Source organism: Geotrypetes seraphini, chromosome 19 (assembly GCF_902459505.1).
Source record: "Geotrypetes seraphini chromosome 19, aGeoSer1.1, whole genome shotgun sequence".
NCBI classification, from domain to species: Eukaryota; Metazoa; Chordata; class Amphibia; order Gymnophiona; family Dermophiidae; genus Geotrypetes; species Geotrypetes seraphini.
This window is the reverse complement of record NC_047102.1, coordinates 28,993,913-29,015,925: the sequence shown is the minus strand read 5'-3', so window position 1 is coordinate 29,015,925 and position 22,013 is coordinate 28,993,913. Positions and strand designations below refer to the sequence as shown.

Genomic DNA, 22,013 nt, shown 5'->3' with positions numbered 1-22,013 from the left:
AGTCCTGCTCAACAATGGCTTATGGGCTTATCTTTTAGAAAATGTTCCAAATCTTTTTTTAAACCCTGCCAAGCTAATTCTCTAGCAACAAATTCCAGAGTTTCATTACAGTTGAACAAATATTTTCTCCAATTTGTTTTAAATTTTCTACTTAGTAGCTTCATTGCCCTTTCTTCTTTGTATTTTTGGGTTAGAGTACACAAGCAATTCATGTCTACCTCTCCCGCTGCTGAGAGGGGCTATAATACACGCACTCAAGAAGTATGCTTTTACTACTCCCACTAAAAAAATATATATAGACAATTTTTTGTTTGTTTGTTTTTTCATTAGCCGCAGTCAAAACACATGCCACAAGATGCACGTATAACAGTGCTTTCATGGACTGGCACCCCCGGACAAGTCGCTGATTTTTGTCACCAAAAGCCAACACCGCTCATGGAGAATGATTCAGTGATTTTTAAGAATCCACAGGAGTGATCATTTCAATATTCAAAACCCCATTTGCATGGCAGTGTCGGAGACTGCTAGAAGGCTCGCTAAAGACCGCAAAGCCATTGTGATAATCCACCACTAAAAGGCATGCAGACTTATCGGTCTGCAACCATTTGAACGACCGCATTAAAGTTCACAAGTACTTATGCATGTAAATGCTCATATGTTGTACCTTTAAGTGCACAAAGGGGCGTGTCAGTGCTGGTGTCCAGTTTATAAAATTGCCCTTACGTTGTGTAAATGTTAACCTTTTCACAGCTTAATCAAATGAATTTAGCACTAATTAGCTCCAGAAATCTTATCATGTCAATTCTAGAACATAAGAATTGCCGCTGTTAGGTCAGACCAGTGGTCCATCGTGCCAGCAGTCCGCTCACGCGGCGTCCCTTTGGTCAAAGACCAGCGCCCTGACTGAGACTATCCCTACCTACATATATTCCGGTTCAGTAGGAACTTGTCTAACTTTGTCTTGAATCCCTGAAGGGTGTTTTCCCCTACGACAGACTCCAGAAGAGCGTTCCAGTTTTCTACCACTCTCTGGGTGAAGAAGAACTTCCTTACGTTTGTACGGAATCTATCCCCTTTCAACTTTAGAGAGTGCCCTCTCGTTCTCCCTACCTTGGAGAGGGTGAACAACCTGTCCTTATCTACTAAGTCTATTCCCTTCTACTACAGAGCTATATGATGTCCGCTCAAACTTCACGGCATAAGAGGATACTTCTTCAGATGTAGATACAACTTTTTTATATATATATATATATAAATTTTTGTATGGACCTTCAGTCCACTGCTCCCTCGATGGGTAAGAGATTAAGTTTTATGTAATTTAATACTGTTATTCCTAAGCTGGACTGTGTTGATTATGATATGGGCTTCAGTAAACTGCATAGGATGAATTCTTTAATGATGAAAAGCTCATACACCTTCAACTGTTTCGTTGTGATTCACCTTCTTCTGGGACAGTCTTAATATTCAGAGTGATTTTCAGCGTTTTTTATATTGAAGTGTTTGTTAAGAAGCATCTGATTGATATGAGATTTTGAATTATGAATTGTTTACCTTTTCCAGTTCCCCTTGACCCTGAAGACAATTTCTGTTTGAAACGTGCATGTCGGGAGAGGTGGCATTGATGAAATCTAAAAGCCAACCTCAAAAGCTAAGTAGCTAAATAATTGTGGTCAAATTTATGACATGGACAATGAAATGAAATGAATTTAAATGGAACTGAAATGGAAAAATTGAAATTGAAGTGAAAGAAAACATAATTGAAGTTTGAATGAAATTTATGAGGAATTTTTGAAGCTAAGAGCTGATTTTAAAGATTTGGTAGAAATAAACAATAAAGTGGACTGATAAGACGTGTGGTAGCTGGTTATAACATATTGATCAGCTACATTCTGAAGGTCCATTCAAAAGTTGTATCTACATCTGAAGAAGTATCCTCTTATCTTTATATGTGAAGCCGCGAAGTTTGAACGGACATCATATAGCTTTATAGTAGAATTGACATGATAAGATTTCTGGAGCTAGTTAGTGCTAAGTTCATTTGATGAAGTTGTTAAGCACTAACATTTTGGCATCATTTTTGAACCTTTTCACAGCGCCGTCCCCAGGAAATCCTCTGCTCAGATCGAGTAAACTTATACCATTTAGGCCAAAAAAAATATGACCTGCAGAAAAAGCAAGGCACAAAAGACTGCAGGTGCTTTTTCCCAAGACAATTTCTACTTCTACTTTTCTAATCCAATCTAGGCTTCAATTTATATACCGGGTCATCTCCCAACGGAGCTTGACTCGGTTTGCAAGTAATTAAAGACCAGCAAAAAAAAAAACGAACAAGAGCATAAGAAAAAAATAAGTGTTGTAGAGCAATCAGTTCATTGAATCTTTAGGTAAACTGTTCAAGTATTGTGTAAAGAATAAAGTTTTTAGGACTTTACAAAATTGTTGTAACTGACCTATCAATCTGTGGGAACGTTGCACCAGTGTGAGCAGGTTTCAAAATTCCTCCCTTATTTTGTAAATGATTGCTCACATGCAAAGACCTTTTATGTGCTCATAATAGGGCTTTTATAAAATGACCCCAGAATTACACACATAAAAATATTTGCAGCGCCACGAAGCTCTTTACCAGGGGTGTCCAACCTTATGGCTGCCCTGGGCCGCATTGGCCGAAAAAAATGTTTCTGGTGCCGCGCAAACACTGCAGCAAGACAGAGGAGGGAGCCGGCAAGACAGTAAACAAGCGAGAGCTGCAGAGGAAAACACTGCATCGCCCTTGACCGGGGCCACACAAAATACTTCACAGGGCCTTGGGCCGCAGGTTGGACACCCCTGCTCTATACTTTTACGTGGACTACATGTAGATGTGGAGTGGAGTCTCGATGGGGTGGAGTCTTGCACATTGGGGGTGCTGAGTGGCTAGTAAGTCACTTCCAGCCGTGCGCTGACCTAACTCCAGGTATTCAGTGCTGGGTCATGCGTAGCTCCCATCATCAGGTAACCTCCAGGTCAGGAATGAAAGCTGTTTAATAGTAATACATAAGTATGATGACTAAGGGCTCCTTTTAGAAAGCCACACAGAGATTTCTACTGCGGGCCGGCGAGGTAAATGCGGCAACGTTTATTTATTTGTTCAATATTCTATACCTTTCTCCCAGGGGAGCTCAGAATGGTTTACACAAATTTATTATAGGAATTCTATGAGTGTCAGAGCATTTACCTCACTGGCCCGCGGTAGAAACCTCTACCGCAGCTTTGTAAAAGCCAGCGTAAATAAGGACATAAAATTTCTCACTGAAATTCAAAACGGTTGCTGAGAAAATTGCAAAAACTATACGGGGTTACATTTTTTTATGCCTCACTATGTGACCTAGTACAAACTTACCCTAATTGAGAACAATAGATCAGTGTCTCGCAAACGTTACGAGCCGCGGCACATTAAACTGGCGGTTGCAGCTCAAGAGCACCCAGAAGTGCATGGATGTCCCCTGCAATGACACTTGCATGTGTGATGTCATCGCGTCGACATCTGCGCCTGCGCGGATGCCCTCCAGATGGGGCCCTGAGCTGCCAGTGTGTGGGGGAGAAGGAAAGACGCCAGGGATGAGGAGAGGCGCTGGCAGCTGCTGACTGCCTACAGGATGTGGCTCTCATCGCGAGTCTCGCGGCACACCTGAAATTTTGTGCGGCACACGGTTCGCGATGCACTGAAATGGATGAACACAGGTAGATAGGGAGCAACGCTCTTTCAGACATTCATGCTCTTGCCTGTAGCAGAAAGGGGCAGGTGCAGAGGCAGGGAATTCATTCGGTCCCCTCCAACGTTTTTAAAAGGGAAATATGCAGGTATCAAATGCCCACAAAACAGCAATCTCTTGCTCCTCTCTCAAAATCAAATCTCAGTTATGCTTTTTGGCACATTAATGAGGGCTAAAAGCCAAATATCTTCACATAATAATAAACTTCTTGTCATTATGACAGGGGTTGCCATCCAACTTATTTTGCGGAACCAGAAAAACTGGGATCGATTAAATTATAGTTTCTGGTGGGAATTAGAGATCTGCACGGGAACGGGGATCGCGGGAATCCCACGGGTCCCGCGGGAGTCCAACGGGAATCCCCCCTAACCCACAGGACTCCCACGGGGTCCCCTCTCTAGCCAACGGGACTCCCACGGGGATGGAAGGCTTTGGAAGCAGGGTTCGTCCATATAATATAATGGACACGTCAGCCTTAGTAAAAGAGGGGGTTTATAAGTTAATTACATGAACAGAAAACAAAAAAAGGGTTCCACCAAAGAGATTCCACAAGGAAAACAGCAAAAGAAACTGTGGAATTAATGATCCTATCAGAAGTAATTGCTGCTTTTTATGGGGACGGGTGAGGATGGAGGGAATTCCTTGCGGGGATGGGTGGGGATGGAGAGGATCCTGACGGGGGCGGGTGGGGATGGGTGGGATTTCTGTCCCCGTGCAACTCTCTAGTGGGAATCTCTATGCCACACTTTTAAAATGGAATGTATTATGGCCATACAACAGTGCTATTATAGGAAATTTAAGGATGTTTTGGGAGCCATTGACAAAATTCTGTAAGGAGGATCATACGCGTCCAGGGTGGGTGGGGAGATACTTTTAATTTAATTATGGTTGAGTGCAATTGGCTATGTAGAAAGGGTGGGATGATATATGTATTTGTCATCGAGGCAGAGCAGGGCGGCATTCAGGGCAGAGCAGGCAGGAGAGATTGCAGAGCAGGGCGGTGAGCAGGGCTTCCAGAGTCGGAAAAACGTTTTCGACTGGTCCCCAATAGTCGCTTCTTCAGTTGATTGGCCAACCCGGTCGGATCGTGAAATTTGTGTTGTGAATCGTGTCCCTGCCTACTTTTGATGCGTTTCACCTCATATGCATGCACAGATTCGAAGCAGATCGCAGGAGAGTGCAGGAGGGCAATCTGGTCGCAAAGGAGTCGCAAACCGATCGGTACACGATCGGTTTGCTTTGTGAATCTAGCCCTTAATCCTTAAGCATAGCTCATACTTTCCTCAGTAAAGTGCCAAATTGTCACTAGCTACGCACCTGATGAGACGTGCAGAGATACCGAGAACTACAGTCCTTCTCAACGTCCGAGCTGGGAGACACGGGAGTAGTTGGCAGCGTTTTAACTGGGTGTGAACTGCTCGAATAGCATTTCATCCCCTCCAAAGTGCACAAATGCAACTCACCAAACAGAGCCACGTCCCGGAGCATTCACAACTCACCCACCGCAGGCGTCCCTAGTCTTTGATCAAATACAGCTTGCAAACATCTGGAGGAGATACACTGTGTTCCTCCTGTCTAACTGGATTCTCTCTCCATCTCGTTTCTTAAATTCCCATGAACTAGCTTAATACTCACCAGCTCATAAGCCACTCTGCGAGGCTTGTGGCAGCGGTGGACTGGAGACAGATGTTTATCCCTTTAAGAACAAAAAGTGAGTTGCAGGGAACGATGAAAAGTCCGCAACTGACAGACGGTAAACCAAACTGCTATGAGCCGGGCTCCTTCCCTTCTGCTCGGTCAAATGTTACTGAAGGACTGGGAAGAAACCTCCGAAATTCACTTTCTGTAAAGACTACATCCCCTTGTCAGTCAAAATGCTGCATAGTTTCAGCTAGGCACTGGTCCAAACAGCTTGGAGTTATTCTATTTTTGTCTGCCATCACAGTGGAAATTTTTTCACATGTCTGTGGTCAGAACATGAATTCTATGGTGGTCAGATTGTGGGAACCGTAATTAAAGGCCATGCTAAGACTATCCTCATTCCCAAAAAAAGAGAAATGTAATAAGGCTTAAGTTTGAGATTTATAATAGGCCTCTCTACCGCCGAGTCTGACGTGGAAACAGAAAGAAAACAAATTACTAAGGAAAGGTTCAGGTCCAGATGTGTCTTTTAGTGAAACACTTTTCCAGCTAGAGTAACATGTGCAGCGATTCAGAAGCATTTCTGGAGCGAGTGTGGAGCCGTTTCCTATGGCCGTTAAGCATTTCTTGCACGTTTAAGTACGAAACTTAAACATTTATATTGTAGAAACATACTATGTCTGTAATGCTACTGTTTTGATTCTAACCCCAGTGTTTCCGTTAGCAATTCTGAGTCTATCTAATAGCAACTTTCGTTATAAACAGTCAAAAAAATTCAGAAATTTCTTGAACTTTTTTGTGTATCCCAAAATCTCTTTTAAATAGAAATACCGCTGAAAGGAGCAACAGGGTCTGGGTGTGTAGGACGTACCAGAATAGTTTCAAAAGATTTGTCCCCAAAACGCAGGTAGTTACCCATTTATTTAAAGCATTTACATCCCGCAGATCACAAAATCTGTGTGGCTTACAAAATACACATACCTAAACAGTTGTGTAGTAAGGGGAAGTGGGGGGACAATCTGCCCCCTCCCCCCTCCTTGCAGCGCACCTGCACCCTTTGCCTTCCCCGGTACTTTTTTTTTTACTTCCCAGTTGCGAGGTTGCTGTCCGCATTGACATCGGCATCGGTGTTCGCTCTGACATCACTTCCAGGACCCGCGCCTAAGAAGTGATATCAGAGGGTGAGCTGATACTGACATGGGCATGCTGCACACACCAGAGAAGTTAAAAAGGTATGGGGAAAGGGAAGAGTGCGTGTGTGCAGCAGGGGTGGGTTGGGGAAGAGGGCAGGGAAGGGGCGCCACTGCTCATCCTTACTACGCCACTGTACATAAATTAATAAACTCACAACACATCAATCATCAAACAAAACAGAACTATTAAAATAAACTATATACAAATTTAAAACAGAACCAATATTATAAAACAACTGACACATTGTTTTCCCATCATACATTTCCAAAAGCTTCCCTGAAAACGTAGGCCTTCAAGGGCTTCCAAAAAGAAACACAGTGAAATTGGACGGATATTGCTAGGTAGCGCATTCGCAGAAGTGCTTCATTTTATTTTAGTGTCTTCACGGAAGAAGTTTTATTTCTTTATCTTTTATACCATTGAGCAAATACTGACCTGGACCCCTGAAGAAGGCTTTTTGCTGAAACACGGACCCTGCAGGGTCCATATCACACTACACGTCAGTTATTCATGAAGTGAAGATTATTTCATTTTGGATTTGCACTTTTATCTGACTTGTCATAATAAACGCCTCATCCACAGTCTGTTCTTTTGTGCTTAGGTAGTGCATTCCACATTTATGGACTTACGACACTAAAAAACCCTTGCACAAATTGTAGATTTGGCAATAGACTTGAAGGAGGGAACTCCTAACAAACCTTGCGACTCAGACCGCAATGTACGAGAAGGTATAGACCAGGGGTAGGCAATTCCGGTCCTTGAGAGCCGGAGCCAGGTCAGGTTTTCAGGATATCCACAATGAATATGTATGAGATGGATCTGCATGCACTGCCTCCTTGAGATGCAGATCTATCCCATGCATATTTATTGTGGATATCCTGAAAACCTGACCTGGCTCCGGCTCTCGAGGACCGGAATTGCCTACCTCTGGTCTATACCTTCTCGTACATTGTGGGCTGAGTCGCAAGGTTTGTTAGGAGTTCCCTCCTTCAAGTCTATTGCCAAATCTACAATTTGTGTACTATTAAATCAGAAATTGCTTTTGGCAATGATTGCTGAACAGCCTTAAACAACAGCACTAGGATCTTGAACTGAATCCTCAAGGACACTGGAAGCCATTGTAACTTGACCAACAATGGAGTTATATGTTCTCTACAACAGATACTTCTTATTACACTTGCCCCAATCCAAGTATGTGCTTCTCAGATTACAAGATGCACTAATTCAATCCATCAGAAAAGGCTCCTATCAAAGGTTTTCTAGGGGTAGGCTTTTCATTTAGGTAATCAACATGGATTTTCATCACTGACCGCTAAATCTGAATGCATAACTGAGTTTACACAAAAGGCTAGCTTAAATCTAAATTTTAGGGACATAGTTATCAATATGAGCCACTATTAAGATGTGTTATTTTACCACATGTATGTCCTATTTTGGCACAGGTTCTTTTTGCAATGAGATCTAGTTACTAATAACTGGGGTTAAAAGTAGAATCATGTGTGGTTAGAAAAGCAAAAAGAGAATACGAAGAGAGACTAGCAAAGGAAGCAACAAACTTCAAGTCGTTCTTCAGATACGTCAAGGGGAAGAAACCGGCGAGAGAAGAAGTGGGACCATTGGACGATGGAGACCGAAAGGGAGTTGTAAAAGAAGAGAAAGAGATAGCTGACAGGTTAAATGAGTTCTTCACGTCAGTCTTCACGATGGAGAATATAACCAACATTCCGGAACCCAAGGAGATTGTAATAGGAGACCAAGACGATAAGCTGGTCAACTTAGAGGTAAGCCAAGAGGATGTACTCAAGCAGATTGACAGACTAAAGAGCGACAAATCGCCGGGTCCGGATGGCATTCACCCAAGGGTACTCAAGGAACTAAAAGACGAAATAGCGGAGCCACTTCGACAAATATGCAACCTATCATTAAAAACCGGAGAGATCCCGGAGGATTGGAAAATAGCAAATGTCACGCCCATCTTCAAGAAGGGCGCAAGGGGGGACCCGGGAAACTACAGGCCGGTGAGCCTGACTTCAGTTCCGGGAAAGATGATGGAGGCACTGATTAAAGACGGCATCTGTGAGCACATCGAAAAAAATGGGCAGCTAAAACCAAGTCAACATGGCTTCTGTAAGGGTAGGTCATGCCTCACAAACTTATTGTACTTCTTTGAGGGAGTGAACAGCCAGGTGGATAAAGGGGAATCTATAGACATCATTTACCTTGACTTCCAAAAAGCCTTCGACAAGGTGCCACACGAGAGACTGCTTAAAAAGATATGGAACCACGGGGTACAAGGGGAGGTCCACCGATGGATCAAAAACTGGCTGGCAAACAGGAAACAGAGGGTTGGCGTAAAGGGTCACTACTCAGACTGGAAAGGGGTCACGAGCGGAGTTCCGCAGGGGTCGGTGCTGGGACCGCTCTTGTTCAATATCTACATAAATGACCTAGAGGCGGGAACAAAGTGTGAAGTCATTAAATTTGCAGATGACACCAAACTATACAGCAGGGCTCAAACCAAGGAAGACTGCGAGGAGCTCCAAAAAGATCTAACGCAGCTGGAAAAGTGGGCCGAAAAATGGCAGATGAGCTTCAACGTGGGAAAATGCAAGGTCATGCACGTGGGGAAAAAGAACCAGATGTTCACATACAAAATGGGGGGAACACCACTAGGGGTTAGTAACCTGGAGAGAGACCTGGGAGTGATGGTAGATGCAACACTGAAGGCATCGGCGCAATGCGCCACAGCCTCTAGGAAAGCAAACAGAATGCTGGGTATCATTAAGAGGGGTATTACGACCAGGACGAAGGAAGTTATCATGCCGCTGTATCGTGCAATGGTACGGCCGCATCTGGAGTACTGTGTCCAGTACTGGTCGCCGTACCTCAAGAAGGACATGGCGGTACTTGAGGGAGTACAAAGAAGAGCAACCAAACTGATAAAGGGAATGGAAAATCTCCCATATACCGACAGATTGAAGCAGTTGGGACTTTTCTCCCTGGAGAAGCGAAGACTTAGAGGAGACATGATAGAAACCTTCAAGATCCTGAAGGGCATAGAAAAAGTAGACAGAGACAGATTTTTCAAATTAAGGGGCGCCACAAGTACAAGGGGGCATTGGGGGAAATTGAAAGGGGACAGGTTTAGAACAAACGCTAGGAAGTACTTTTTCACTCAGAGGGTGGTAGATACATGGAACGGGCTTCCAGAGGCTGTTGTGGACAAGAAAACACTAAATGGATTCAAAGAAGGTTTGGATAGATTCCTAGAAGAAAAAGGGATTGGGGGGTACAGATAGGTATAGACCATTGCTCAGGCAATGGACCTGATGGGCCGCCGCGGGAGCGGACCGCTGAGCAGGATGGACCTATGGTCTGCCTCAGCGGAGGCAACTTCTTATGTTCTTATGTGTCTTTAATGGTAGAACAGCAAACCAAACCAAAAGGAAAGACCAAAGGTCCAACTGTCTGCAGTAAAAAACAATCCAGAGCAAACAAACCATGGTCTTTGTCATAAGGTGTATAGGGACAGACTTAAAGATCTCAATATGTATACTTTGGAGGAATAGTGGGAGAGGGGAGATATGACAGAGAGATTTAAATATGGGATGTAAATGCGCATGAGTCAAATTTCTTTCATTTGAAAGGAAGCTCTGGAATGAGAGGGCATAGGATGAAGTTAAGAGGTGATAGGTTCCAGAGTAATATAAGGAAATACTTTTTTACAGAAAGGGTGGTAGATGTGTGGAACAGTCTCCCAGAAGAGGTGGTGGAGACAGAGACTGTGCCTGAATTCAAGAAAGTCTAGGGTAGGCATGTGGGATCTCTTAGTGAGAGGAAGAGATCATGGTTACTGTGGATGGGCAGACTGAACGGGCCATTTGACCTTTATCTGCCATCATGTTTCTATGTGGTAGAACCTAATCGATTTTCAGATGGTTGTGTTCATGAGAAGCTAGCTAAACTAAAGGTGGGCAAAGCTATGGGGCCAGATGGGTACAAAAGGAACTTAGGGAAGTTCTGGTGGCTCCACTGGCTGACTTTTTCAATGCTTTTCTAGATTCGGGAGTGGTACCAGAGAACTGGAGAAGGGAGGATGTGATCCCTCTCCACAAAAGTGGAAGTAAGGAAGAAGTAAGGAATTACAGCTGGTAAGTTTGACTTCTGTGAAAAGTAAATTAAAGGAAACACTTTTTTAAAATAGAGACTAGTGGTACAGTTTAGGGCAGGGGTCCCCAAAGTCCCTCCTTGAGGGCCGAATCCAGTCGGGTTTTCAGGATTTCCCCAATGAATATGCATTGAAAGCAGTGCATGCACATAGATCTCATGCATATTCATTGGGGAAATCCTGAAACTTTATTTCCGCTTATCAAAAGAACTGTTTTATGGTAAAAAGATATGGGGATTCCTGGATGTAATAATGTTACCCAGGAAAAAAGGAAACAATTTTTGTCCTTGAGACAGGAGACCAAGGCCTCCTTTTATGAAGCCGCGTTAGAGGTTTAATGCACATAATAACGTGCGCTAATTTGCCGGCCGCGCTAGCCGCCGCTGCTGCTTCCTCTTGAACAGGCAGTAGTTTTTCGGCTAGTGTGGGGATTAGCGCGCGCTAAAAAGGTGCGTGCGATATAGCCGCTAATGCGGCTTCGTAAAAGGATCCCCAAAGCCCTGGGGGCGACCTTTTTACTGGCATACCCTTGTAAGTGCGTAGTAAAATTTGCTCAGGTTAAGTATATCTTTTTTTCAGCCGGAGCAGCTAAGATCATTTCTGGAGCTAAAGAAAATTGCTGTTGTTTAGCGGAATTTAATATAATACAGAATATGTTACACTTCTCCCTCGGTATTCGCGGGGGATAGGGGCAGAGCAGGACCGCGAATTGAGAAAAACCCCGAATAACTTCTCGTCCGGCTCTGACCCACCCCCGCCTCCCTCCCTCCTTCCCCCAACATCCTGGCCTTACCTGGTGGTCTAGCAGGCTTTCGGGGCAGGAGCGATCTTCCTACGCTCCTGCCCCATGCAGATCGCCAATAGGAAATGACTGCCGTGAGTTCCCGTAGTCTCTCGAGACTACGACGGGAGCTCACAGCAGCCATGGGCTAAAAATTTTGCTTACCCAGCGGTCTCATAAGCTAAAAACGGTTCTCGGAGCACTAAGAAGTGTTATAATCACCTGTGTGCACATTAGTTTATATCTGTTTGCAGTTTAGTGCACTTGGGGCAATTAATTAATCCTGAACATATATTTGGGTGCCTTTTTCTTGAGCCATGTGGTAACCGTTTGTGTGTGTCCATGTTTTTTTTTTTTTGGGGGGGAGGGGGTTTTCATAGAATGATATGAACAGGAAGGAATAAAATGAACACCAGATTCTATACTCACCTGTAGATAAAAGTCTTCTCTCTCGACCCTGGGATGGGTTTCAAAGAGCCCCGATGCATTCTTGCAGCCTTTCAAAGAACTAAACGATAGCACATGTATTAAGGTTCATGTTTCCCAAAACGAACTAAGATCTGAACACACCTAAAGTTATTCCTTAAAAGCAACCAAGGTTCAGAAAAAAAAAAATATTTAACTGTATGCCGAAGTTATATTTAGTCAGTGATTACCAAGTGGTATTTGGTATTCTTCTGAGTTTACTGAGCATGCACGACAAACCCTTAATCTACTGAAAAGTAGGTATTTACCTTTTGGTTCAGACCTAGTCATTTCCTTTTGTGCAGAATTACAATTAGAGTCTGATTCTTTTAATATTGTTCCAGACGAGGGTTATGACAGGATCTGTCTGCTATAATTTAGATTTCCAACTGATCTTTAGCAAACTACAGAGCAATCCAGGCCATGATATGTCATGTAGAAACTTACAATGAGGAACACTAGTTTCTGGTAGTCCGGAAGGTTAAAAATTAAATGTTTATTTACAAAATCCAGATACCTGTCACTAATGTTTCAGTGCTCACAAAGTCTAGGATCCGAGCCTCACTTTGTGAGCATTAAATACCGTATTTGTCAGCGTATAGGACGCACTCCCTTTTTATATACATTTTTAATTTAAAAAATAGTTTTCTACATTTTTTCATGAATTTCCATAACGATTTTCTATACTACTAATTTTATTTATGTCTACAAAAAATATAACTAGGGAACACTCTTACTTTTACCTTTTAATCTTCATCCTCAAAACCAGAAACAACTTGATACAGACCTCGCAGCGTCCAAGAGAGAGCAGAAAAAACGTGACGCGCGTGTACAGTGCGTACTTGTGAGACCTCGAGGCATCCGAGAGAGAGCAAAACAATGTGATGGTATACAAAATTTGCGGGGGTTCCGTTCCAGGAACACCCGTGAATTTTAAAAAACCGCAAATGTGGGGTAGGAGTTGATCGAAGGCAGGAGAGGCAAGAGAGGGCACCAGTGGGTGCTGAAAATCATTTGTGGTATTTTCCGACCACCATGCCAGATAGCGTGTCAAAGCAGCTCCTGATTGGTGTAGACTGACTTTAGTACCAGGAAGAGGCAGTCGGAAAATACTTCAAATTACTGAGTCCGCGATTCGCAAACCGCAAAGTCATGGGGGTGTACTGTATTAATATAAACCAGAACTTTTAGACTGAAATTTCAGCTCATAATTTTGATTACCGGTGCATAAGACACACCCCATATTTTAAACATATTTTGAGGGGGAAAAAGTGCGTCCTATACGCCGGCAAATCCAGTATTTGGTTTCATTGAAACATTAGTGACACATACATTTTGTACTTGATATATTTTGATTTTTGTTTTCAATCTTATTATTTTAATTTTGTAAATAAACATTTCATTTTTAACCTCCTGGACTACCAGAAACTAGTGTTCTTCCTTGTGCTTTCAGAACCTCAATTTTGTTTGTGGAACTCCGGTCCTTTTCCTTGGGTTTGTGTTTGAAACTTAAATGAAGCACTGCTCTTGCTAGGAGCATTTCTTCTCATTTTGCTTTTGTAATTTAACCAGGGGTTATAATCAACAAAATGTATTTAATAACTCTTTTCATTCATATTTTTAAGGAGAAAAAATGCACTAAAATGTTTTCAAAAGCTCACAACCTCTGTTCCCTCTAAACAGAGCCGGAGTCCTCCACTTACTGTCTTGCCAGTGGGGGTGCTGTTTCACTAACACATTTTCAAAAGTGAGGGACAGACATGGCCTGCAGGATTCCAGGAAACTGAAAATGTGATAGTGAAACAGCATCCCCCACTGGCAGGGTTGTAAGTGGAGGACTCCCGTTCAGGACTCAGCTTACAGGAGAACAGTGCAACTCTTACCAAAAGAGATCTGGTTGGTCATAGTGCTCCTGTGAACATTTTCCCGTTCCATCTCCGCAAGTTCTTTTCCTGTTCCTCCCCATTCCTGCAAGCTCCGTCCTCATCTGCACCAGCCTCAAACCCTTTAAAATCATAGGTAGCAACATTCTAGAGCTCAGATTGTGATGTCATAATGCCTCATTCCACCAATGCCTAAGCTCTGTATTCAACTTGAAAATCATAAGTGTTTGAGGCCTGTGCGGTTAAAGCAGAGCTTTCAGGAATGGGGCAGGAACAGGGACAGCGACATAACTCACGGGGACGGGACGGAGAAATTGAGTTCCTGCGGGGATAGGGACAAATTTGTCCCCATATCATTCTCTGCACAGAATATCGACCCATCCATAAATCTAGTATGAAAAGTTCACCAGGAAGCCTTGTAAAATCAGTGTTGAGCCATAACCCTATTTTAATATGGGAAAAGGTTGGCAACTTCCAGATGGCCCATTTACCCAGGCTTTTGAAAATTGCCCTTCCCTTCCTTCTCAATCATGCTCATTGTGAAATTTTGAAAACCTCACCGTTACTTAAAAAATAGCTATAATACATTCTCTACTCAACCTTTACCGTAGACTTCCTGCTTTCGCAGGTCCATCTTTGGGTGTTTAATCCAGCAACTTTATGACGACAGTAGAAAAATTGTGTTGCATGCTTAGCTAGCATAATTCTATTAACCAATTCATTTATACTAAACCACAGTTTATTCTTCGTGCTCAAAATTTTTATTTTCACCCTAGATTTCAACAACCAGTTTAGAACACTGAGCAAAAACAGGTTACAACAACACATTAACAAAACAAAAATCCCTGAAATTACAATAAAATTCCAAGGAAATAAACACAAATGGATAGGATAAAAACATAGCCCCCCTTTTACAAAACCGTGCTAGAGGTTTTTAGCACCGGCCAGCGCGTTGAATGCTCTGCGATGTTCCGATAGTCATTCCTAGAGAAGTGGTTCCCAACCCTATCCTGGAGGACCACCAGCCAGTCAAAAAGGAAAACAAGTGGCAAATCACTGGACTAAGTCTATAGCCCTCGACGGAGACTGCCCTGACTTTGTTGGTTGGACTGAGAACTTTTCAGCGGCCCCTCCTATACGTGCTTGGACAGAGTTTCCCTTCTAGTCTTTGTGCAGCGTGAAAACAATGAGTGCCATTGTGCAGAAAAGGAATAAGGGAAACAAAACGGCCTCCCTCCACCCTTTCCCCCTCTCAGAAATATACAGCAGTGTGCAGTGCTATAAATGAATTCCTGCTCACTTTCTAAGCACTGACGCCGAAGGGAAAAGGAGAGAAGGCTAGCCACCTGTGTTTAATCTGCAGGGCTTTTAGTGGTGTTGTTCCAAGCTCCTCCGGAAGAAAATATCTTTGGAAATTTTGGCCTGTGACTAATTTCGCTGCTTTTCCCTGCAACCCTAAAACGTTTCTAAAATCGGTTTGCCATGGGCGAAGCCTCCTTCGGAAAAAGTAGCATAATTTAATTTATCGTGTATAGAGTATCCCCAGCCTTTTCCAAGGTTCTTTACCATTGATGGAAAGACAGGGAAATACTGCAGGAAAACAGACAGCTACAGCCGTCTCCCCCTCTCATAAGAGTCAACTCTGTGGATGCCATTGCATGCCGAGCACCTCCAATACTGATCATCCATTGTATCCGGAAAGCACTCACAGTCATTTTGAAATGTTGACACCTCTGGTTCCTTTATCATTACCTTCTGTACAAAGCAGATCTCGTCAACCCTATCACTTGCCATTTGCAAAGATTCCTCTTAACTTTGTTCAGTGCTTTGTTCTGGATGCTTCTGCGTTCTATTTCCTGGACTGGACCTTTGCAACAGGAAACCACTGGGATTTGGAGGAAGGAGTGGCCTAGAGGTTAGAGCCTCAGCACTCTGAGGTTGTGGGTTGAAATCCCACACTGCTCCTTGTGACCTGGGCAAGTCACTCATTCCTCCATTGCCCCCGGTACATTAGATTAGGGTTACCATATGGCTCCAGCAAAAGAAGGACAGATTCAGACATCTGGGTTCTACCTTCATTGCTTCAAGGATATCCAGGTTTACCTTCCATTGAAGCAATGGAAACAAAACCCAGATGTCTTAATCTGTCCTCCTTACTTCCAATGTTTTCAATGGAAGTAAAACCCGTTAGATAGATTGTGAGCCCACCAGGACAGATTGGGAAAAAATGCTTGAATGTAAACTGCTTAGATAACTTTAATAGGCAGTATATACATACTAAAATAAATAAATAACCAGAAATGCTGTTAACCGAGCACTGGTGATTTCAGGCTATGGTCTGGTGATCTCCCTGCTACATAAATAAAATATGTGAGCTGCTTTTCGCTCTTGAAGTCAAATCGAAATGTAGTACCAGGTGACGAGAACTTCCTGGTGGGTTTTTGGAGTTGTTTTTTTTTTTTTTAAACATTGTACTGAATTATATTACTTTCAAAGGTTTTAATCTCGAAATGCAAATTGTAGTGTTGCCCCTGTATCATCTCATGGGAATAAAGGAGCTATTTTCACCTAATGGAAGACTCAACTGTAGAGAGGGGGGAAATGGTTTAATCACCCAGTGAAATTATGTAATTGAAAAAGACCATAATAAGCTTTCTGGGCTTGGAGTATGCTAACATTAGTGACGGTTTATTAACAGGTTAGCACATTTGCAGATTTTTTTTTATCATTAGGCAATTATTCCAGATACAGACTTAGTCACATAGGTGTAGTTTCTCTGCGTAGTTGGGTGGAACCAGGGTAGGGAAGTCATGTTGGAGGGTGGAAGATGGTTCAGCACTGCCACCCAGAATATCTGGGGAGGCGTCTAGTGGTCTCAAACTCAATCCCTTTGCAGGGCCACATTTTTGATTTGTAGGTACTCGTACGACCTAAAAAAAAAAAAAAAGAGTTAATGTCTTATTAAAGAAATGACAATTTTGCATGAGGTAAAACTCTTTATAGTTTATAAATCTTTTCTTTTGGCTAAGTCTTAATAATAATATTGTCATTTATAGCTAAAGAGACATATGATCAAGAAACGGTTTTATTTTACTTTTGTGATTATGATAAACATACCGAGGGCCTCAAAATAGGACCTGGCGAGCTGCGGGTTTGAGACCACTGCTATAGGCTAAGGCTTTTTACACCTGCATTGTGATGTCATAGAACTTTATGGTTATAGAAACATAGTAACACAATGGCCAACCACAGCATCCACTATCTCCTCCTCTCCCTATTGGCTAAGGCACTTTATACCTGCATTGTGATGTCATAGAACTTTATGGTTATAAAAATATAGTAACACAATGGCCATCCACAGCATCCACTATCTCCTCCTCTTCCTATTGGCTAAGGCTTTTAACATTTGCATCTCTCTTCCTATGGGCCAGTGGTCTCAAACTGAAACCCTTTGCAGGGCCACATTTTGGATTTGTAGGTACTTGGAGGGCCACAGCAAAAATAGTTAATGTCTTATTAAAGAAATGACAATTATGCATGAGGTAAAACTCTTTATAGTTTATAAATCTTTTCTTTTGGCTAAGTCTTAATAATAATATTGTCATTTATAGCTAAAGAGACATATGATCAAGAAACTTTTTTTTTTAACTTTTGTGATTCTAATAAACATACCGAGGGCCTCAAAATAGTAACCAGCGTGCCGCATATGGTCCCGAGCTGCGAGTTTGAGACCACTGCTCCAATCTATGCTTATAACTATCAGTAAAGATCTTTTTGACACAGATGCAGAATGTTGTATAGTTGACAGACAAGGGCTGATGAAAACCATTCAGCACGGTTTCAGCAAAGGCAGATTGTGTTTGACGAATTTGCTGTACTTGTTTGAGGGAGTAAACAGGCAGACACATATTGTATAAGTGGATTTTCAGAAGGCGTTTGACAAGGTTCCACATGAATGACTACTTCGGAAAATTGCGAGCCATGGAATTGAGGGTGAAATACTCACGTGGATTAAAAAGCTGGCTGGAGCATAGGAAACAGAGAGTGGGGTAAATGGACAATATACGGACAGGGCTCGGTGCTTGGACCCGTGCTCTTCAACATCTTTATAAACGACTTGGACATCGGTACGATGAGTGAGGTGATTAAATTTGCGGACGATACGAAGTTATTCAGAGTAGTGAGTACGTGAGGGGATTGCGAAGATCTGCAACGTGACATAACCAAGCTCGAGAAATGGGCAACGACAAGGCAAATGAGGTTCAAATTGGATAAGTGTAAAGTGATGCATGTCGGTAACAAAAATCTCAAGTACGAATAAAGGATGTCCAGGGCGGTACTTAGAGAAACCTCCCAGGAAAGAGACTTGGGAGTTTTGATCGACAAGTCGATGAAGCCATCTGCGCAATGCGCGGTGGCGGTGAAAAGGGCAAACAGAATGCTAGGAATGATAAAGAAGGGGATCACAAACAGTTCAGAGAAGGTTATCATGCCGCTGTACTGGGCCATGGTGTGCCCTCACCTGGAGTACTAAGTCCAGCACTGGTTGCCGTACTTGAAGACGGACACGGTACTACTCGAAAGGGTCCAGAGAAGAGCGACTAAGATGGTTAAGGGTGTGGAGGAGTTGCCATACAGTGAGAGATTGGAGAAACTGGGCCTCTTCTCCCTTGAAAAGAGGAGACTGAGAGGGGACATGATAGAAACATTCAAGATACTGAAGGGAATAGACTTAGTAGATAAGGACAGGTTGTTCCAAGGTAGGGAGAACGAGAGGGCACTCTCTAAAGTTAAAAGGGGATAGATTCCGTACAAACGTAAGGAAGTTCTTCTTCACCCAGAGAGTGGTAGAAAACTGGAACGCTCTTCCGGAGTCTGTCATAGGGGAAAACACCCTCCAGGGATTCAAGACAAAGTTGGACAAGTTCCTGCTAAACTGGAACATACGGAGGAGAGGCTGGACTCATTTAAGAGCACTAGTGTTTGAGTTGAGGGCCGCCGCATGAGCAGACTGCTGGGTAGGATGGACCACTGGTCTGACCCAGCAGCGGCATTTCTTATGTTCTTATTTCTAGCAGGCAAAACAGAAGAACACCTCACCTTTGAGAAAGAACAGTCATTTCTTTTTATCCTAACCTATTGTTTTCCCTTTTTTGTTGTGCTATTTCTTTCACGATTGTAGTTCTTCCCTTTCTTTCCTATTGTTGGAAGTTAGTCCATATGTTTTATGTGTTTCACTAAATTATTTTGGCATTGTTTAGTATCCCTAATTTTAATTTGTTTTTATGTTAATTTTATATTGTACACCGCTTAGAAACCTGATGAAGCTTAAAAATTTTTTTATGAACTTGAAACTCAAAGAAAAGCAAGGGTAGTGTTTTTCCAACTGGTAAAAACGTTTTGATTAAACAATTAAAAAATCCCATCAAGGATTTTTTTTACCGGTTGGAAAGACACTATCCTTGCCTTTCTTTGTTTGACTGTACAGTATTTTTAAACAAAACTCGGGTATTATTTATGGTATGTAATGGTAAAAAGTGTTGTACATAAGACCTAACCCAGAGAGAAGTCTGAGTTAGACAATTGTGCTTTGTCAGATAGGGACAGCTTAATTAAACAGTAGCTTCAGATAAAAATCAGGCAATCCGTGTGTCTTGCTGTTGCTGACTAAAGGTGATCCTGAAATATTGATTCTGAGAAATTTTGAGGTATGCAAATTATAACTCAAAAGAATATTTTAGGTGGACAGTTCCAGAATGACAAACATATCGGAGCTTTTCTGGGAAACTTGGGCTCAAATAGTTTGTAAGCTGAACAATAAACATTTCTTTTTTTTTTTTTATCTGTGGAATAATTAAGGAGCAGGTATATACTACAGTATGGTGTTCTGGCACTTATCACAGCTTAAGAGCAAAAAGGTGGGGTAAGTGTGGAAAATGGAGGGATATGGCAAGCACCTGCACAGGGCAGACACATGGAGGGGCATATCAAAACATACAACTAAGTCCAATTGGGGCGTATGGTGCCAGACGCCCAAATTCAGCAGTGGGAAAATGACTATTTTTGAAAAGTACATCGAGAATATTTTTTTCCGAAAATCATCTATCTGGACATCCAGACATCATCTATCTGGACATCTATCTGGACATCGAGACTTGCCAGTACATATATCTTTATCTCACATTACAGACCAAAATTTTGTCCAAGTCCCAAATGGCCAGAACAAGACCATTTGGACGTGGGAGGGGCCAATCTTATAATGGACATGGCAACAGAGCAGTGGGGCACCTTACAGGGCACTGCTGTGAACGTCACAAAAAGGGTGCCAGATAAACATCTCACCAGAACTCCCTTATAGGTTATGGTGAGCCCCCCAAAACCCATTATACCCACCTGTCTACAAACCCAATAGCCCTTATGGCTGAAGGTGGCACCTATATGGCAGTAGAGTAGGATTTAGAGGGGTTTTGGTGGGCGCACATTTTCTACCATAAATGTAATGGTTAGAATGGCTTATGGGCCTGGGTCCTCCTCTCTATGGTTCACTAGCCTACCCCCCAGACTATTTAAGACATCTCTGTGCAGCTCTACTAGGCTTTCCTATACCAGTTCCAAGTTTCCAAGTTTATTTAAAGTTTGATGTAACGACCATCAAACAAATATCTGGACGGTTTACAATGTTAAAATTAGAGTTTGAAAGAGTAATAATAAAAATAAAAGTAAAATAGGTTAACGTAAAAACCAGACAAAGACAAAGATACGGACAAAATTGATACAATAGGCACTGGGGGAGGGGAAGATTCAAAATTACATCGAAGCCAAAATAAAAATAAAAGGGAGGTAAGAAGAGGAAGTGAGAGAACGTATAGGGGAGGGGGGTCGCTTCTTAAAAGCGGTTGTTGTTAACAATTAAAGATGGAAGAAAAAGGATCTTATTCAGAATTTTGGTAGGCGTCTTGAAATAAAAGTTTTTTAGTTTGGTTTTGAATTTATCGAGTAAGTTTTCTGATCGAAGGTGAGATGGCGTTGCGTTCCAGAGGGAAGGGGCTGTGTCGGAGAAGATAGAGTTTTGAATGTAGAAAAGTTCTTTGAGGGACGGAATAGTCAATAGATTTTGATCAGCGGATCTCGGTGCCCGAAGAGAGGCATAAGCAATGAGATATTTATCAAGGAATGATGGGGAGTGAGCGAGTTTAATCTTAAATACCAATAGGAGAATTTTGTAAGTAATTTTTTTTATATTTGTTCAGGGGCCGTCGGCGGGGGAGCCAACATGACTTTAAAAAAAAAAAAAAAGAAAAGGGCTTCCTTGAAAACAAACGACACTGTGGGATGGTCAACGCCACACGGACGATCCTGACACGGCGATGGACTTTGGTACCATGAAAATCCAAACATCCACAACCAATGTGGAACCAATTCCTGGACTTCCAAGAGTTAAAATGGTGTAATTTATTAATATCAAATTCAAGTACAATAGTCACAGTATAATAAAAGCTGATAATCTGATGACCAGACCCTACACTGAAATTCTTCCCAAAGCAAAACGACATCTGTGCTTCCTGCTCCCTCTAGCTTCTGAAAGTTGCATTTCCAGTCCTGCCCCTTTTGCAGCACAGACCTTTCTACGGTTATAACCCCTCAACCTTAAATTATGCCTTCTGGTTGTACCATTTTCCTTTCTCTGAAAATAATTTTGTTCTACGTTAATACCTTTCAAGGGATCTATGAACAAACAGAAGGAGCTGTAAAGCTTAGCAGCTAATGTGGAATTTGCAGATGAAACAAACTCCACCATGACTTGTCACTATTTTTCTATTCCTATGGTCCCTCCATGCAGGTGACCTAAAGCCTTCATGCAAGCCCAATGCTGGCCTGTCATTATTGAGCTGATTGTCGATTGTTTTAAGCATTATGTTATGTTTGATCTTATGTAAACCGCCTAGGGCTAGATGGTATAGAAATTTTAAAAATAAGTAAATTTAAACTGCTGCCCTTTACAAGTTACTTTTGTGTTTCATTACCATTCTTTTGCCACTGGTGATCATAGGAACCAACTTTTCAAACTGCTTGAGAGCAGATGGTATAGCTGGTTTTAAGAAAGGTTTGGACAATTCCATTCCAGGAAC

General features: G+C 42.3%; 1 protein-coding gene across 1 annotated transcript in view; it reads right to left on the bottom strand.

Annotated features, from left to right (window-relative positions):
• LOC117351965 (protein inscuteable homolog) overlaps positions 1-5,568 on the bottom strand; it is a 57,287-nt gene extending 51,719 nt beyond the window's left edge. Inside the window, exon 1 of the mRNA XM_033927879.1 lies at positions 5,388-5,568. The gene's annotated coding sequence lies outside the window, so the exon portion shown is untranslated. The remainder of the gene's footprint in view (positions 1-5,387) is intronic.
• Positions 5,569-22,013: the final 16,445 nt, after the last annotated feature.